Source organism: Plutella xylostella, chromosome 7 (genome assembly GCF_932276165.1).
Source record: "Plutella xylostella chromosome 7, ilPluXylo3.1, whole genome shotgun sequence".
In the NCBI taxonomy this organism is placed as follows: domain Eukaryota; kingdom Metazoa; phylum Arthropoda; class Insecta; order Lepidoptera; family Plutellidae; genus Plutella; species Plutella xylostella.
Window position 1 is genome coordinate 1,379,576 of NC_063987.1, and position 18,203 is coordinate 1,397,778.

The 18,203-nt window shown below is 36.5% G+C and overlaps 1 protein-coding gene across 1 annotated transcript in view; it reads right to left on the bottom strand.

Annotated features, from left to right (window-relative positions):
- The window catches only part of LOC105380477 (aryl hydrocarbon receptor), a 98,501-nt gene that overhangs the window by 46,709 nt on the left and 33,589 nt on the right, over positions 1–18,203 (bottom strand). Inside the window, exon 2 of the mRNA XM_048622060.1 lies at positions 4,800–4,990. The gene's annotated coding sequence lies outside the window, so the exon portion shown is untranslated. The remainder of the gene's footprint in view (positions 1–4,799; positions 4,991–18,203) is intronic.

An 18,203-nucleotide genomic window follows, 5' to 3' on the forward strand; every position in this document is an offset into this window, starting at 1 on the left:
GGTAGATAGCCTGCAATATAGGTGCTAAATTTTATTTAATAAAAATATTATTTTCCGTACACACCTACCAAGCTAATCGGTATTTATGTACCTTAATCGCATGGCTATTTACGAGTTAAATAATTAATGTTAACTTCTTAGAACTTACCCTTTTATAATGAACTTTTTGTGTTATTTTTAATCAGATCAATTATAGGTAGTTTACTTAATTATTGCTACAAAATACAGGGTGAGTCTTTCATAGGTGCATATCCGGAAGTATGTTACAGAGCTCTTCATTCTGAACAACTTTTGTTATTAATGACCTTGGGATATAACGAAAAAAAAGATGCTTCCCTATACAAAAATTACTTGTTTACGTGACACTGTGTACGATTGGGGAGTAGATTTTTTTTTCGGGAATATCCCATGGTCATTATAACAAAAGTTGTCCAGAATGAAAAGCTCTGTGACATACTTCCGGATGTGCACCTATGAAAGACTCACCCTGTATATGTACGAGGAAAAAACTGATGTTAGTAACATTGTTTTACTATATCTTTATTAAAAAAAAAAAACACGCACTCACGCCTTGTACTTATGTACTCCCTTGCGGGGTAGGCAGAGATGCATTGATGCACCCACTTTTCGCCAGAGTGTTATGTTAGTCCCAATGTAATAGGGGGCGGGCCTATTGCCATTTTCGGGCACATCCAAGACCCGAGAACAAATATCTGTGTTTAAACAAATATCTGCCCCAGCCGCGAATCGAACCCAGGACCATCAGCTCAGTAGTCAGGGTCACTAACCACTACGCCATTCGGTCGTCATATCTTTATTACCCCCGAAATTCTTTCACAAGCCAAATACTTGAATCCGTTGCCATGGTTACCGATACCCCTAAGTTTGGAAAGAGGGGTACGTTTAGGTATACAAGGGGTAGGGGGGAGTAGCGTAGTAAAGCCTATTTCTTCGTGCCTTCCACCGAGTAGTACTGGCTGGTAATGTTCCCATTCAGACTATAATGATTGACTCAATTAATTAAACTATTGTATTTTTAAAAGACTAGCTACAAGAGACTAGATAAAATAAAAGTGAAATTTTCCTATCCTTAGACGTAAACAAATAAAAAATAATATGCTATCCAGTAAAATACTCAATTTGCAAAAACAAATTAGTTGCGTTGTTTTTGTAAAAAGCCCCTCATTTATTAAATTATTCTTACGATACAGAGTTCTGTTCCAGAGTTATTTGGATAGTTATCCAAATATTTCCCAAGGTAGGCGACAGTATAATATTCTTTATTTAAACACAAAATTATAAATACAATACTTACTCCTTATTTGCTACAAAAACAAGCTATTTATAAACAGCTAAGAACAAAACATAAGAAAAAGGCGGCCTTATTGCTAAAAGCAATCTCTACCAGACAACCTTTAAAAATAAATAGTTTAGGCTCAACCCTGTGGGTCAACACGGCAGTGCCCGGGAAGGCTGCGTCAGGTATCGATCGAGGCGCCCCCTATGCTAATCCCCGCTGGCTCCATCGATGGGAAATTGTGGTGATTTTGTTATATAAAGCGGGCCGTATTTTATGTACTAACGGGTACTTGATTAATTGTTTGTTTAAGCATTGCTGTGGTTGCTATAGTTTTTTTAGGAAATGGGTAAAAAGTTACCGTTCTACTACCGCACCGATACCTTAGCAATTAACAATCCTTAAGCAGGCTCGCTGGCTTGTCAAACATCTGCCAGATCCATATAAGTTACGACAGATTTGACAGTCAAACGACAATGTCAGATTGTTAATTGCTAATGATTTGAATCAGAAGTTAATTTACTCCAAATGTCTATTTTGTGTGTCATATGTCTTATCTAGTTTAATGAAAACTTAAAAGAAAAGTAGGTAGTAGGATCTTATATTATTAACACAGAAATTGTTTGACAAATAAATGTAGTCTTCACCGGCTAAAAATCAACAATTAATAATAATTATGTAAGAAACAATATCGTATTAATACCACGGTTGAAACAGTTATATTCGAGTATTCCTTAATATTTATCAGCTACCGCAAGTATTTAACAGGATAAAATATCACCGTCCAACTAGCGGTCTTAAAGTATCGAGAACCGCATCTCGATATCTTGAGAATCGATGCTTCAACAATCGATTTTATGAGTTACCGAGACAAGTGCAAAAAAAGTTTATTTATCGTCGACTTTTGATACAATGAATCATGGTGGTTATTTTTTTTTTTTTGCTTTTGCAAAATGGCACGTGGCATTTTTTTATAGCTTCAACGTTTATGTGATTTATTGGCTATGATAAATTTTCGCTTGGTTGCAACTTTAAAAGTTCTGAAACTTAACTTCACAATGAACCTATACCTAGTCCCTAGAACCTATACCAGCGCAAACAATACATACACACTCACGCCTTGTACTAATGTACTCCCTTGCGGGGTAGGCAGAGGTGCATTGCTGCACCCACTTTTCGCCAGAGTGTTATGTTAGTCCCAATGTAATAGGGGGCGGGCCTATTGCTATTTTTACGGGTACATCCAAGACCCGAGAACAAATATCTGTATTTAAACAAATATCTGCCCCAGCCGGGAATCGAACCCGGGACCATCGGCTCAGTAGTCAGGGTCACTAACCACTACGCCATTCGGTCGTCACTAACCATTAACACATAAATAAGTATATAAAAAACCAATGATTCACAATTATGCAATTTAAAATACAGAAAAAAAAATCAGTCTTGCCGACTTAGGTACAAATTGTTCAAAACCCAAAAGAATTGAAACAAACAAAAGGTTGCTTTAAAACTTAAGCGCCAGTAAAACTCCGTATTACAACAGCCGTCATCAATACCTCAATACTTTTAAAATTGTCCCGCTCCCCAATAAACCATAACGTCTTCACCCCCCATCGCTTTTTATATTCGATACCGAACGAGAATAAAATTATCAAGAGCATTAATAACTCACTAAGTGATATATACTTGCGTTAGTAGCGTATGCAAACGGAACCGTCGACATTTTTTATTTTTCATTTATTTAAATAACGATTTACGCACCCAATTATATTATACCGAGTGTGTTTGTTCTGTAAATTGTGAGTTAATTTATCGGGTATCGGCGCCGGATTAGAATGTTCGATTTTTGAATTTTTGTTTTCTTTTTCTCTCGTCGGTGTTTTGTTTTGGGCCGAATACGGGAGTCTTGTTGGAAATGTTTCGCGGAGTGTTCTTAATTCAAAATTTATTTTTGATTGTCATGACTGCATTCCTCGCTGTTTGTTACTGGCTGTTTACACTTGGTTGTACTCGTATTGTCATCGAAGTTTTAGCTCGTAAGTATTTAAAGACGATTTCAGCTGAGAGTTTAATTGGGCTTTTACTAAACCGAAACAAATACCAAGATAGTTAAAAATACCTAATTTACTTGCTATTTCAGTATGGTTAAAATACATATGATTATTATGTATATGTATAGTTGAACAGTAAGTTCAAGGGTATCTATAAGCGAACCCGCAACTAATAATAATAGTAACAAAATAACTCCACCATCATTATTTCCAATACAAAATGAAATAGCAAAACTGTAATCCAGATTGCCGAGCTACTGGCAAATACCTGAAGTTACCTCTACTAAAGTATTGAACTCAACTCGATATCACCCGATCTCAAATCGAGATCAGCGGCTGAAGGTATGCTGCCGATTATTTCGAATGAAGCATCGATACTGCATCGATGTATTCGGTTACCGACAAATGTGCATAGCGACACGTATTTAATGGTGTTCGCCAATTTTATAGCCCTCTAGAGCGCGTATTAATAAGAACGATTCATGTTCTCGATTCTTTAATCGATTCCACGCCGGTTAGATGGTTATCGATTACACTGACCGGGATTTGATTAATTTGTGATTGATCATTTTATTTCATGGTCTGTGGTGACCGTTAGCGTATTCGTTTGGTTTTTCATAAAGTGCTTTTTATGGAAATGATCGATTACAAATATGCTGCATGTTTCTACCCTAATCAGGTTAAATCCTAATCATTTTATCGTTGTGTAAACTGTAAGTGGCAACCCACTGGTTTGGTCACTTTATAGAATAGACTTAACCAACCTGAAAAAACCTTGACATTCATAACTAAAAGTCGCATAGCTATTTTTATAAACCATTACCTATGATCGTAAAAAAAAACCGAAAATCTGTTCTGTCTTTTGTGGGCTACGCTCCCACAGACAGATACACAGACACGTTAAACTTACAACACACCAATTTTTCTTCGGGGTTTACAACTGCAGCTTAAGCATCAACATACCTTGAAAGTAGCTCTTAGTCCTAAGGTAGAATCTTTAGTCTTCTTTTTTTAATAAGGGGGATGCAGTTCAGAAATGGCGCTTAAAATCTGTTGAGCTAAGGACTAACATACCTTGAAAGTAGCTCTTAGTCCTCAGGTAGCTGACGGACAGGCGCAGTATGCTGAGGCGGTCCAGCTTGCTCAGGATATTCTGCTCGAAGGGGAGCAGCGAGGCCAGCGTGTCCAACTCAGCGTTCAGCCGCTCGCGTGCCGCTTGCTGTACCTATATGTACCTATTGTGTCTTGTACCTATTATCATTCCCTAATCGGACTGATGCCCTTCTATTACAAAAAGATTTCATCCTAATCAGTGTCTAAATCTGGATTAAACCAGGACCATCTTTAGTCTCCTTTTTATAATAAGGAGCAGGATGCAGTTCAGAAATAGCGCCTACTCTCTTCATCTCATAATCAGCTGGTTCTAGGTAACTAGGTTCTAAGTAACATACCTTGAAAGTAGCTCTTAGTCCGGAGGTAGCTGACGGACAGGCGCAGTATGCTGAGGCGGTCCAGCTTGCTCAGGATGTTCTGCTCGAAGGGGAGCAGCGAGGCCAGCGTGTCCAACTCGGCGTTCAGCCGCTCGCGGTGACGCTTGCTCGGGTTGCTCTTGGTGACCCCGTCCTTGGCTGGTGGTTTAATGCTGGAAGGGATAGGTGAGGTTAATAATTGTGGTATAATCAGGCGTCAGAGAGGCAGGCCGAGATGGAGGTGGCTGACGATCTCGTTAAAAAATCCCGGATTGGAAGGTATCCCCATTGGATCGGGATGAGTGGAAAATTTTCTCAGCAGTAAGATGAAGAAGTTGCCTCATTGGATCGGGATGAGTGGAAAATTTTCTCAGCAGTAAGATGAAGACTATGTAAAAAAAATATGGGTGACGCTAACGGAAAACATGTCATTGTGATAATGCACTGCAGGATATTTATTTATGGACCGCCTCAGACACTGGACAGCACGTAGTTTCTAGACTAGAGTAGGGGTATTTGGGTGATTCAAGGGCACGGGACGTGAGACGCACACATTAAGACATGACAAAAGTATTCCTCGCTCGGTTTCGAGGCTGCGCGATGTGAGTGAGCGCGAATGCAAAACTTGTCTTGATGTGCGGAACTTGCGCTCCGGGCAAGTTCCGCACTTCTTACTAAAAACTATGTTTCTGAAAAAGTCTAAGTACAAGTAGACAACATATATTAGGTATATGTGGATAATATAAACACATTAAGGGCCAACTGCAATGGCTTGACAAATAAAACCTAAAAATACTAGAAACTTTACAGAACAGACGGAATAATAAAGAATGCAGACTGCTTATGTGCTCATAAAACAAATACAAAACTTTGATAAGAAACCCTAGAGACCGTTATACGTAGAAATAGTGTTATGTTATGTTAATAACAGAAATATAAGTTGACAAGAATAGTTAGTATTTTTTAGTTTGTGAAACAGGATTACGGAACCCTTAAAAAATTAAGCTCCACTATTTCCCCAGCAAATTAAAATACTTAATTCAAATATCAACTAAGGCAATCTTTGATAAAGTAAAAATGTCCTCAGCATTTTCTGTCAGGGCTGGCTTAATTTTATAATAGCCAAAAAAACTGCTCAAGCAATAACGCAAGCGGGCTGACTTCGTATCCGTTCGAGGATTCCTAACTGATCACTAACAGGCTGTTTTGTAAATTGTATGGTTCCGTCGGTAGATTGAATATTTATTAATATGTTATTTATCAATCTATGTTAATTATCAAGTGACTAGTTTTTTTTTGTGGTTTTTCTGTATCTTCTGTAGGTTGGCTGGTGGTATATGCTTTTAGCATTAAGTCCACCCTTTATACATTTATATCCTACATAATTGTGCAAAAAAGAGTTAATGAAATAAATAAACCACCGAAATACCCACCGGTTTTATCATGTGTTATTAATAAATATTACATGAGACCTACGCCTTAATCCCAACGGATCGCGTCCCAACGGATATCAACCCTTAACCCAAGATCAGTAGGTCCATGACCTGGTCGCATAAGTTATGCTAACAAGGTAGGTCGCGTGACCACCGTCTTGTTAGTCGCTTGAAGTGTAACCAAATGTGCTTCTGTTCAGGGGGGCTACTTTATACTGACGAAAAACTAACGAACGAGAGCTGTAGTACAATCGACATGTTTAATACAACGAGATAGAGTCGTGGCTCGCAACTTAGTTTTTCGTTATGTAGAGTGACCCCTCAGTAGCACGTTCGAACCCTGGTTTTGTGATGTGACAATATTTTTAATGAGTATTTTATAAACTGTTTAGAGGGCTAATTCACGAAGCGGGTAAGGGCGAGAAATATTCGGGCATCGTGTTTTTTAGGGTTCCGTAGCCAAAATGGCAAAAACGGAACCCTTATAGTTTCGTCATGTCCGTCTGTCCGTCTGTCCGTCTGTCCGTCTGTCACAGCCGATTTACTCGGAAACTATAAGTACTACAGTGATGAAATTTGATGGGAATATGTGTTGTATGAACCGCTACAAAAATATGACACTAAATAGTAAAAAAAAGAATTGGGGGTGGGGCCCCCCATACATGTAACTGAGGGATGAAATTTTTTTTTTAGATGTACATACCCGTGTGGGGTATCAATGGAAAGGTCTTTTAAAATGATATAAAGTTTTCTAAAAAACATTTTTCTTAAAGTGAACGGTTTTTGAGATATCAGCTCTCAAAGTCGTAAAAAGTATGTCCCCCCCCCCTCTATTTTTATAACTACGGGGTATAAAATTCTAAAAAAAATAGAGGTGATGCATGCTAATTAACTCTTTAAACGATTTTTGGTTTGATCAAAGTATCTCTTATAGTTTTTGAGATAGGTTGATTTAAGCTACGGAACCCTTTGTGCGCGAGCCCGACTCGCACTTGGCCGGTTTTTTTTATGTTAAGATGTTTTTAGTACCTAAGTACCTACGTTTTACAGTCAACATTGAAAAATTCATAATTGAGCTTGTTTTATTAGCATCTGAAAAACTAACGTCTTACACAACGCAAAAAAAATACGAATTTCTCTTCAATGTTTTCATTGGGGGCATCTGAATTATAAACTTCACTACAGAGAAGGGGTATTTAAATATTAGACTGCAAATATTGTAACTTCAGATACCTACCCTTTGTCTCCAACCCCTCCCCATTCATAAGGGTGTCCACACGATATTACAATACAACCACAGAGTATGATTTCCAAATCAGATAGCAGTGGCATGAGTCACTGTACTGACACGTCATTGCTCGGTTGACTTACAATGCTTTTAAAATTTACAGTGCTGGTCGTCTATTTATTTATCTTCTATCTTTGTTTCTGCTATTTATCTGCTAATGTATAAATTGTTTTATTCGAAGTCAAAAAGTTTATTAGCAATTATAATATTGTACCCTCTCCCTTTCCTGTAAGTAAAGTTTAAAATTCAAGATCAGGGTCGGATGGCCGTGTGTAAGATGTCCCCACATATTCATCATCACGACCCATCAGGTCCCCACTGCTGGGGCACGGGTCTCCTTCCAATGAGGGAAGGGTTTAGGCCTAGTCCACCACGCTGGCCAAGTGCGGGTTGGCCCCACAAAATATTATTATTATTATACTACCAATTTATTTATTAAACTGCTACCGATTTCCGAGTTGAAGGGCGTCCCACACTATCTTTGCGGTTGGTGGTATCGGATTCGATACGGCTCTAAGAGCTACGTAGTCGGTAACTTTAATTAATTAATTCTGATGCAATTCAACTTACAGTATATAAAATTGGCAGTTGTAATGTATACGGCCCTTACACACATGCATATCATCCATTTGCAACTCTAAAGGCGGTTGAAGATATCTAAAAGGTAACTGCCTCAGCATTAGCATAAGCATCTCTTTCTGGCATATGAACGGTTAATGACGTCACGAGTTTGTGAGTAATAGACAGGTTTGCGAAACTATGATTGCAGGGGGTCACTTTAGCTTTCGCAAAACCATTTGTGGAAAACTTCGTTTTAATAAGAAGGAATAGCTTAGCAATCATCAAAAAGCGGCAAAGCGGAAAGCTAAAGATCGCATACAGTGGCGTGCTTTGGGAGAGGCCTACGTCCAGCAGTGGACTGCTATATAGGCTGATGATGATCATTAAAAAAAGTAGTCGTAGGAAACGTAAACAATGCGAAGTTAGTTGGGATTTAGACAGATTTCATACCTTTCCTGTAACGTCATATTAAATGCAATGTTAAACTATGTAGCACCTATTAAGGTAGATGTCTAACCTTTATATCGTAAGTGGTCGATGCTACATTACAACAAAGGGAGCAATTTTCATAGGTATATCTGCTTGTAATTTTCTTGCTATACGGAATGTCGCAATTAAGACGTACCTATAATAAAATTAATAAACCTAAAGGAGGTGGAGCAAAATTATTTTTCACAAATATTCAGAAGTCGTAGCAAAAGTTGTTGTTTACAATAAGTTCCTGACTTCTTTCGAATTACTGTAACAGATTTGCAGTCCTTGTATTGTACTTATTTGGTTTTCTAACAATAAACATTTTCTATGATAATATTTAACTAATAATGATTTGAAAAGAATTATGAGTTTTACCTACCCTATATCACTTTATCATAATTTAAGTTAGGCCTAAATTATATTTGGAGTATCGACAGTACGTTTTAATATGTTTGTTTTATTCTCAATTTATAGTGTGAGCCGTTCACGATCGCATTAGCTTCTCTTAAATTAAGTGTTGGAACAGTGTATGGTATGGAGTAGACCTTAATTATAATATTATTACACTGACGCTCACGAGCAATGAAAAAAATTACAATAGCATCAAATTACTCCCAAACGGAAAGGGCTAGCCTGATGACGCCTTCAGAAATATTGAAGTACATTTAACAGCGCATCAGAATATTACCATCCAAAAATGAAAATTTTGTGTACAGATTTCAATTTTGTAAGTGGAACTATTTCATTGCGCGTTGGTGTAATATTAATATATATTGCAATATAACAAGTTAATGAATAAGGTCTTGATTAACCCTTAAGAAGTAGTAAGCCTGTAGTGAATGCGTAAAGAAACAATGTAATGAGGATCCTGGGGCAAAATTGTTTTCAAGACAGAAAGTAAGCTGGAAATTTATAAGCGCTTACTTTACTATGGATATTTTTCCCTCGCTTATCAGTGTTGGTCCGGCAAAGTATAGAAAAGTAAGCGCTTATAAGTTTCCAGCTTTCTTTCTGTATACGGCCTTTTACATTTGTATATACATATATGTTTTGTTACTATGTTTTATGGACGTGGTCTGAAACAAAATTCTATTATATTCTATTCTACAGTATTTTGGCTGCTCCACGCATCCCGCTGTCCAGAAGAGCTGCGTACATCTGAACATTACTCACAGCCTCCCGCCGTTTTTGTTGATTTATTCAAAACTTCAAGTCGAGCAAGCCGTCGGCTCTTTGAACGTTATATCCCACAATTTGTACTTATACCAACCCGTTTCTTCCTACAAAAACCCCACTCTAAACCCCACAAATAGAGCTCAAAATCCCGCGAGTAACAGTGTAAATCTTTACTCGATTACGCTTATAAATTGTAACTCGATTAAGTTATAATCGATTGTCGATTGTAATAGGTGACATGTGATGAGTGGGCGTATTTTGTTGGCCGTGTCTATAGTCACAACGGTAGGCCATGGCAATTATAACTTGAGTTGAAATTACTGAAGACATGCAATGGTATTAGCTCGGATAAAATATGTATAAGACTACTAGTTATTACGCATTTTGTGAATGTAACAAATATGTTGTTTTTGGTTGTGCTTTGATTGTTTTATTGACGGATTTGAATTGAGTTATCAATTATTATAGGTCCAACTTTTTAATTGTTTAATACACGCAACCGTTTCAATGGTATCCATAAAAAATAACACATATTCTAAATTATGTAGGATTTTACTTCTTTTACAGAGACAACATTTATATTTAAAAAATCATTAACTTCAAGCAAAAACATTATGTTGTTCAGTTTTAACTTTGTCTATCTTTAGGCTCACAATAAAAATCCACGGAATACAAAACCATAACTACAAAAATACTACGAATCTATACACTAAACATCTACCCACAAGTATCGGATCTCAACAAGTCTTTACACACATCCTTAAGTTTACATTAATGGTGTGTACCGCACGGAACCTCTTAACTACTGTAACTCATGCAAACTTCAGGGATCTCACAGGGAGACTGAATGACTGAAGTGTTGTTACGAAGTAGAGCAGTAAGCACGCTTCTTGTTGACCTTGAACTTGACTCGGTGACCTGTGGGTGGTCACTCTCGCTTCCGAAAAATAGCGTTAGTTCCGGGCCGCTACTGCATTAATCAGGAATGTATCTTATTGCACTAAACATACTGACTATAATGACCGAATTAGTTCGTTTTTTTAAATCTACAAGCTTCTTGGAAACGGTACCTAGTATGGGTCTTTAAAATAGTGTAGTCAAAGGATGACGGAAACAGATTCAAACTCGAATTTATCGCGTCCCTGTCTGTAACTAGCTGCTGCCTAAGAAGTAAAGTTTCCAACTAAAAGCAGGAAACCCATACTAAGACTGGCATCTACTGACGTCACACCCCAGAGCCACTAACGGACCATAACAGCTCGCAGCATGAACGTGCGTGCCCAGCTAGCCAGCACTATAACTGTTCCCTTTATTTACACAGACTGAATGAAAACGGACTGCTTTCGTGATGACATGCAACGTACGAAGCTGTCACGCATTGTCTCGACGAAAACGAAATCCGCTGCACTATAGGTCAGAGTAGGCTATCACGTCATCGCTAGCCAATCAATGGCGAGTGTGACGTCGGGATGGGGTCACAGTGGTCGATTTTGGGAGGTCACCCGAACTTGAACTGTATGCAACGAGATGGGATTTTAAAGAGCTGTCCTGAAAGTAAATGTAAGAATACCACTGAAATATTCTTCTAGGTTTTTAATTATTTTTTTTTCAAGCCGAATGTATAACTTCTCTATGTGTCACTATGTCAAGAAATTTACGTTTTTAACAATAATCATAGGTACCTAACTTGAGTGATAATTCACCTTAAGTGATACCTAACTATAAGATACTTAGGATGCAATTTTATCAGTGCACTCTCTGAAGGCCACTGTTGTACTCAGACTCAACATCTATTTTCATTACCTATGGAACGTGAAAACCCGTGATGTTTACATAGGGCTTGCTTAAAACAGGGTAGTAGGCGCGTTATAAGTTTAGACCAACACGGCTAGGTCACGCTAGCTAGTCTAGGTCTAGCCAATGGTGAGGAAGTTTTGTTTGTATCTGGCATTAACTAGGTATTTCTTTTAAACTGTATAGTGTCATTTTGTAATTGCTTGTGAGTGTATTATTATTGTCATACAAATTAATACAGTTGGCAGGTTTACGAAAATATATTTACCTACCATCGTACAAATTTCGGATTGCTATAAAAAACAAAACGGTTGTAACTTGGAAATCATTCCAATGGTTTATCAACAAATCAGAAAAAACCGGCCAAGTGCGAGTCGGGCTCGCGCACACAGGGTTCCGTAGTAAGCACAATAACTTAACCAAAATTACAGTTAAATCAACCTATCTCAAAAACTATAAGAGATACTTTGATCAAACCAAAAATCGTTGAAAGAGTTAATTAGCATGCATCACCTCTATTTTTTTTAGAATTTTATACCCCGTAGTTATAAAAATAGAGGGGGGGGACATACTTTTTACGACTTTGAGAGCTGATATCTCAAAAACCGTTCACTTTAAGAAAAATGTTTTTTAGAAAACTTTATATCATTTTAAAAGACCTTTCCATTGATACCCCACACGGGTATGTACATCGAAAAAAAAAATTTCATCCCTCAGTTACATGTATGGGGGGCCCCACCCCCAATTCTTTTTTTTACTATTTAGTGTCATATTTTTGTAGCGGTTCATACAATACATATTCCCATCAAATTTCATCACTGTAGTACTTATAGTTTCCGAGTAAATCGGCTGTGACAGACGGACAGACGGACAGACGGACAGACGGACATGACGAAACTATAAGGGTTCCGTTTTTGCCATTTTGGCTACGGAACCCTAAAAAGGAATTCCTCGGCTAAATAAGAAAAAAATGGTCCGATTAAATGTTCATCAGACCGACTCTTGAAATTACAGATAAGTATGAGAAAACGGTTAACCTTTACATTTAGGTGTATTGTTTAAAAAAAGTGTTTTACGAGAAATGTTCCTTAATTTTAGGCAAATAATTTGTTGGATTTGGGTGCAAGAGATGAAATTATTGGTCAATTTATTGCTACAATCAGTAGTAGCGTAAAAATATTATTATGTGCGGCCAGATATTTTGATTTTTGAATGATGCTTCTATTTTATTAGGAAGTAGAGAATCAACTGTGTATTAATTAGTACTTTAGTAGATTTTCCGCTATAAATAATATATCCAATATAATTGTTATTAATTTATAGTAGATAAAGTACCGACCTGTATAATATTGTTATTGTCTTGTAAACCGCGAATCCTAATCCTAACTTTCTAACTAATATTATAAATGCGAAAGTAACTGTGTCTGTCTGTCTGTCTGTCTGTTACTCTTTCACACCAAAACTACTGAACGGATTTGAATAAAATTTGGTATACATACGGTCTAGACCCTGGGAAAGAACATAGGCTACTTTTTATCCCGGAATTCCCACGGGAAAACTTTTTAAGGCGAAGCGAAGCTCGCGGGAACAGCTAGTATTATTATAAAAGTGACAAGAAAAGCTCTTACGCACATACAATATAACCTAACTAGTATTTTTCTGTACTTACAAAAAAAATAAAAACCTAGGTTTGATAAATAAATAAAAAATGTTTTATTTTTGGCACCTTGAACATAAAAACATACTATTTTTAAGGGTTTTATCGCTTTAGCCTATAATGCATGTTTCCGTTTCAAATTCCTCCTTGACTCTTGCATCATCTGAGTCTGTAGCTCACAGCTGATGACCGCCCTGCCCTGTGTTTACTAGTGTCCGTCTCCTCAATCTATAATTATAAACGTATTAGAAAGGTCGTCGTTCGGTGAAGGCTGTTCTTTCTTTGTTTTATTAGGTGTTTGCTTTTGTTTTGACTGTTGGAGGTTAGGAAGTTGAACTTCTACTTGAGCAATATTTTTGATTAAAAAAATGTAGATTGAAATAATTACTACTACATCGATACAAATTAATTCTAGATGTAAATAGTAGAGATTCCAATTATACAGTGATTACTACTGTAGGCAAGCATCAGAGAATCTTGAAGTAACAAAAAAAACTCGTTGGATTCATAATTAGACATAAGTATGCCACGTATTATGAACACTATAAAGTTATGAAAATTACTACTAAAACAAAGCTAAATAGAACAACGCTGATTTGAATATAATTAACACCAATTATTGATAATTACTTCTCTTGAAAAAAAACGCATAAATCTATCCCAAGCCATGTTTACCATGTAACTACCAACACTTTTGCTATAACACAAGGTCTTATGTAACCTATTTTCCAAAGACAATCGACAATTCATCGGAGAAAAAAACACACAATAGGCAGATACAACTCGACCTTCGTAAACTTTAATTATGAATCAATAAACGCGCAAGGATTTGGAAGCCACAGATGCAAATAATTATGTACTTATATGAACAACTGAAACAAATAATCAATTCTATTCAAGCGATGTTTGAACCCAAAATTCTTGAAGACTTTAGAGATACGATGTTCCATCTCACGCATGAGCGATTGCTTCCGCAAACAAAACATCGTAAAATCCTTCGTCAAAACAATTGTATATTATGGTACTTTATGCCTTAGCATTAGGAGTTGATTTTGATTGTAGTTTGCCGTCGGCCTTTGGGTGTAAGAAAATTCATAGTCGGATGCTCATGTGTGCCGCATCGTGCAGAATTATGCCAATATCATAAGGAGCTACGGCTGATTGCCCACAGCCTTCGTGGAAATGACCGTTTTCCGATGTATTTTCGCGTAACACAAGCACCGTTTCTATTTCTGTCAAGGTCTCTGCTGTGGGAACAGCTAGTTTCATTGGCTGTTATATAATCTTTCGTTATTACTTCGCCTATGATGGATTTGCGTTGTTTCTTCGAAACGTTTCCAAGTTATTCCGCTCGGTTATTGGTTTGCAATCGTTCTGTTTTTTTTCCACGGCAGGTTTATTACGAATAACCTAGGTCATAAATTGGATCCTTGTGGTACTCCGTGGTCCTATTTACTTCATCTGTCAAAATGTGAATGTTGGAAAAACGGAAATAGCTAGTCCAAACAGATGTTTTAGTTATTTCTTTGTGAGCATTGTTCGACCGGTGCATGTTCAAATATAAATAAGCGTGTTTTTGAGCCATTTTGCGTTGCACCCCTGCGTTTATGTGCATTACGTCACGGGTCAAAGCAACTGGACAAAGTTGGCATAACAGTATAGATTGCGAGTGCCACTGATTGCCGCAAATCGGTCCAATTGACGGCAAATTGCTCAGTTTCATCCAATAATGTTGATTCTAGGCTAACTATGGGTAAACAGTTTTGCTATTAGAATGTGCATTAGCAACCTGTTTTGTTGGATTGCATTTTTATAGGGTTTAAAAATGGTATTGGTTTTACAAATGGAAATTACATCAACAATGGTAACTTCCGAACTGTTTTAAATAAAAAATCTATGTCATCGTTTCCTCGCCAAATGTATCCTGTCACTTTCGTAGTATTCATATTAAAACCAATAAACAGTTAAAGAAATACTAGAAAAGTCCACCGCATTACTTTTAATTCCTTCCACAAACACATCACACACAGCCATAAATATAACGGCAGTCTCAATCCCAAGTCCATTAGCGAAACCAAAATCCTGTAGGACGATTAACCTAACCCTCGAATGCTTACGCTACTTAACTATATCAGTTACGCGTGCGGTCTTATTGACCCTTTGTTCCGATACAAAGGTATAAAAGACACCCCATACGCTTTCAATCCATTGGACTTAGTAAATTTACTTCCATCGTTCTTGCGGTGTAACCTTTAAATGTATTAGTGGTAAAGGCGATAGCTGCGTGTTTATAAAATGGATTCGGTATATTATTACCTGTTTCAATGCTCACCGATTTGTACCCTTCGCCTTGAAATATTTAATGTCCACGGACATTGGTCAGGCTGGATCGATTTATTTAATTATTTTTCGGTGGTATTGTTGTGGTTGGTGTTGCTTGCACGGTAGGAAAAGCCTTCTAAAAATATTAATTGTGAGTATACTTATTTTCCATGATAAAAGTAGCCGTAGCAGTAATACCAATACCATTTGAGTATTAATTTTTATATCATTAAAAGCTTACAAAAGGAAACTTGAGTTTTTTTTTCATAAAATTTCCAAAAACACTAATCGCCGTACGTACTCAGTCAATTTACGTCAATGTTCATTAAACATTTAACTGCTGTTAATATTCTAGAAGAGAAACCAAGACCTACCAATTCCCCAGACAACGCACCAGTTCAACTAAAAACAAGTGCCGATCAACCGTGACACTTGCAAATGTGCCTCCTAATAAAGGCACAATGCTGGCACACGCCAAACCCTGTGTGTCTATAAAGCAGACAGGTAAAATGATTACACTGAATAGGACCCCCGTATAGTTGGCAGACATTTTTGTTACATTGACTCGTGTCAAAACATTGAGTTGGGTCTCTTTGTGATCCGCCGTTGATATTCGAGGGTGCATTTGAGGGTTAGTTGAGAGATTTGTCTTTGCAAGGACTGTGAGGTCGTTTATTTTATGATGACATTATTTTGTACCGACGGAAGTTATTACAAACCCTGACGGTAAAATAGATTTAAAGTCTTATTTTATACTATCTCTAGTCCATCTAGTATAGTCTAGAAATATCAATAGTACACCATATTGCAGGCCAAGATTTAAACAGACAGAGTTTTCCTTGAATAATTCAAATACAATAAATTTATTCTCTCTTTAGTCTCCGTATTCTTAGAAAAATCGAGCTGTAGAATCGAACAAATTTACTTTGTGTATTGTTAGTTTCTCAACGATTACTCGATGAGTCGATGAAGAAAAAAATTATGAGTAATTAGTAATTACAAACACTACAATGCGTTGCATCTGTATTTTTTATGCAGTCACCTTGTCCTAATATTAGGTGTGGGAAAATTGCACTTCGATGATTGGTTTCTTAATCGTCGATAATTTTGCTGTTTAATTAATGTTCTTTTGAGTGACAGAAACGCCCTGTCGTTAGATGGCTTTTGTTTTCCTGTTTAAAGCTGTTCTATTCCTATATCTATTTTTATGTATAGGTTTTTGCAGATATGATAAGTTCGATTACTTAATCTGAAATCGGTTGTAATTCATAGTATATAAAATGTTGTATCAGTGCGCGAGATGCAGACTAATATTATCACTTCTTCTCCATAATTATCACCGAAATAAAATATTCTAACCTCACTTTTGAGTCGGTCTGCAATCGAGAGACTAATATAAGTCCATTTGGACAATGTTGGATGTACAGTCATTACAGGGCATAGCTAGAGGCTTAATATGGTTTTAATAGGTGCATTGGATCATGGTCCTTAAGTTTCATTTGGTATATTACCCTCTTATCGTTGGGTACTTAAGAGATCTCAGCCGATGATGAAAATGAAAAAAATATGATAATCTATGTTTGGTTAATTGTAATTGGTCATAGTAGTTTTTGAGCCTATGAATCCTATTCTACTTGATTGTTTGCTATTTAAGAGGCACAAATTCTTGGATGACACTGATGATGCACCTAGTAGGTACTTCTGGCCAAGAAACAATCGGTTATTTCAAAAATTAAATACATAAAATATCTACTCAGATGACGTTCTAGTCAATGCTCACTCAAACATGACTAATTAAGAACAATTTGAAATTCTTTCAGCAAGAAAAAACCTTATTAATAGCGTTTTTTTTCCTCTCTGACGTCCATCCGTATGAAGATTTAATGTCACTTTTTGTTATTTTAAATTAAAATGTGACCCAATTGCGGCTCGCGTTCGTGTAGGAATTCCATTTTGTACATAACATTAATGTTATTACAATGTATTTACTGATTATAGATTAATATTTACAAATCTTGGCCAAAACTTCATGCAAATTTTAATTTATGCCACTTTATAATATGAAAAATCTCAAAAGCATCTATGTATAACCTAAAATGTTTCAAATAAGAAAACAAAAAATACAGTAAGACAAACTTTAGTTTAGCAAACGATTTATCGTTGGATTCTCGTCATCACACCATCGATTCCTTAATTAATTCCTTCTGGGTTCCAGAACGAGAAAGAAAAAAGATTTACCGATAAAAAATAAAAGGGTTTTTAACGCTCGATTTATGCGCGTGGAGTTTGAAATAAGAATCGAATCGTTTTTAAAATTGGAGGGTTCTTACTTCTTAGTGGATAGCAATATTTGTAATGTACCTAGTTTATTTATTTAAATTTTTAGGTAACTATATTTTTGCAATTTGATTTGTTAAATAAAAAATACTACAAGTGGGTATTATACATGTAGGTTATTTAGTCTAAGGTGATTGGTTTATACTTGCCACAAGAAAAGTATGTTCTATGTTTGTAAAAAAAAATGGGAACATCATTATAATAAAATATTATATTACTTGCAAATTGATAAAAATGTAGATTCAATAAACACATCCAAAAAGAATGTCAGTTTATACCTAGTTAAAAAAACACACAAAATGCAGGTTAAGGTAAAAAAAAACACAGTGACATCAAAACAATTC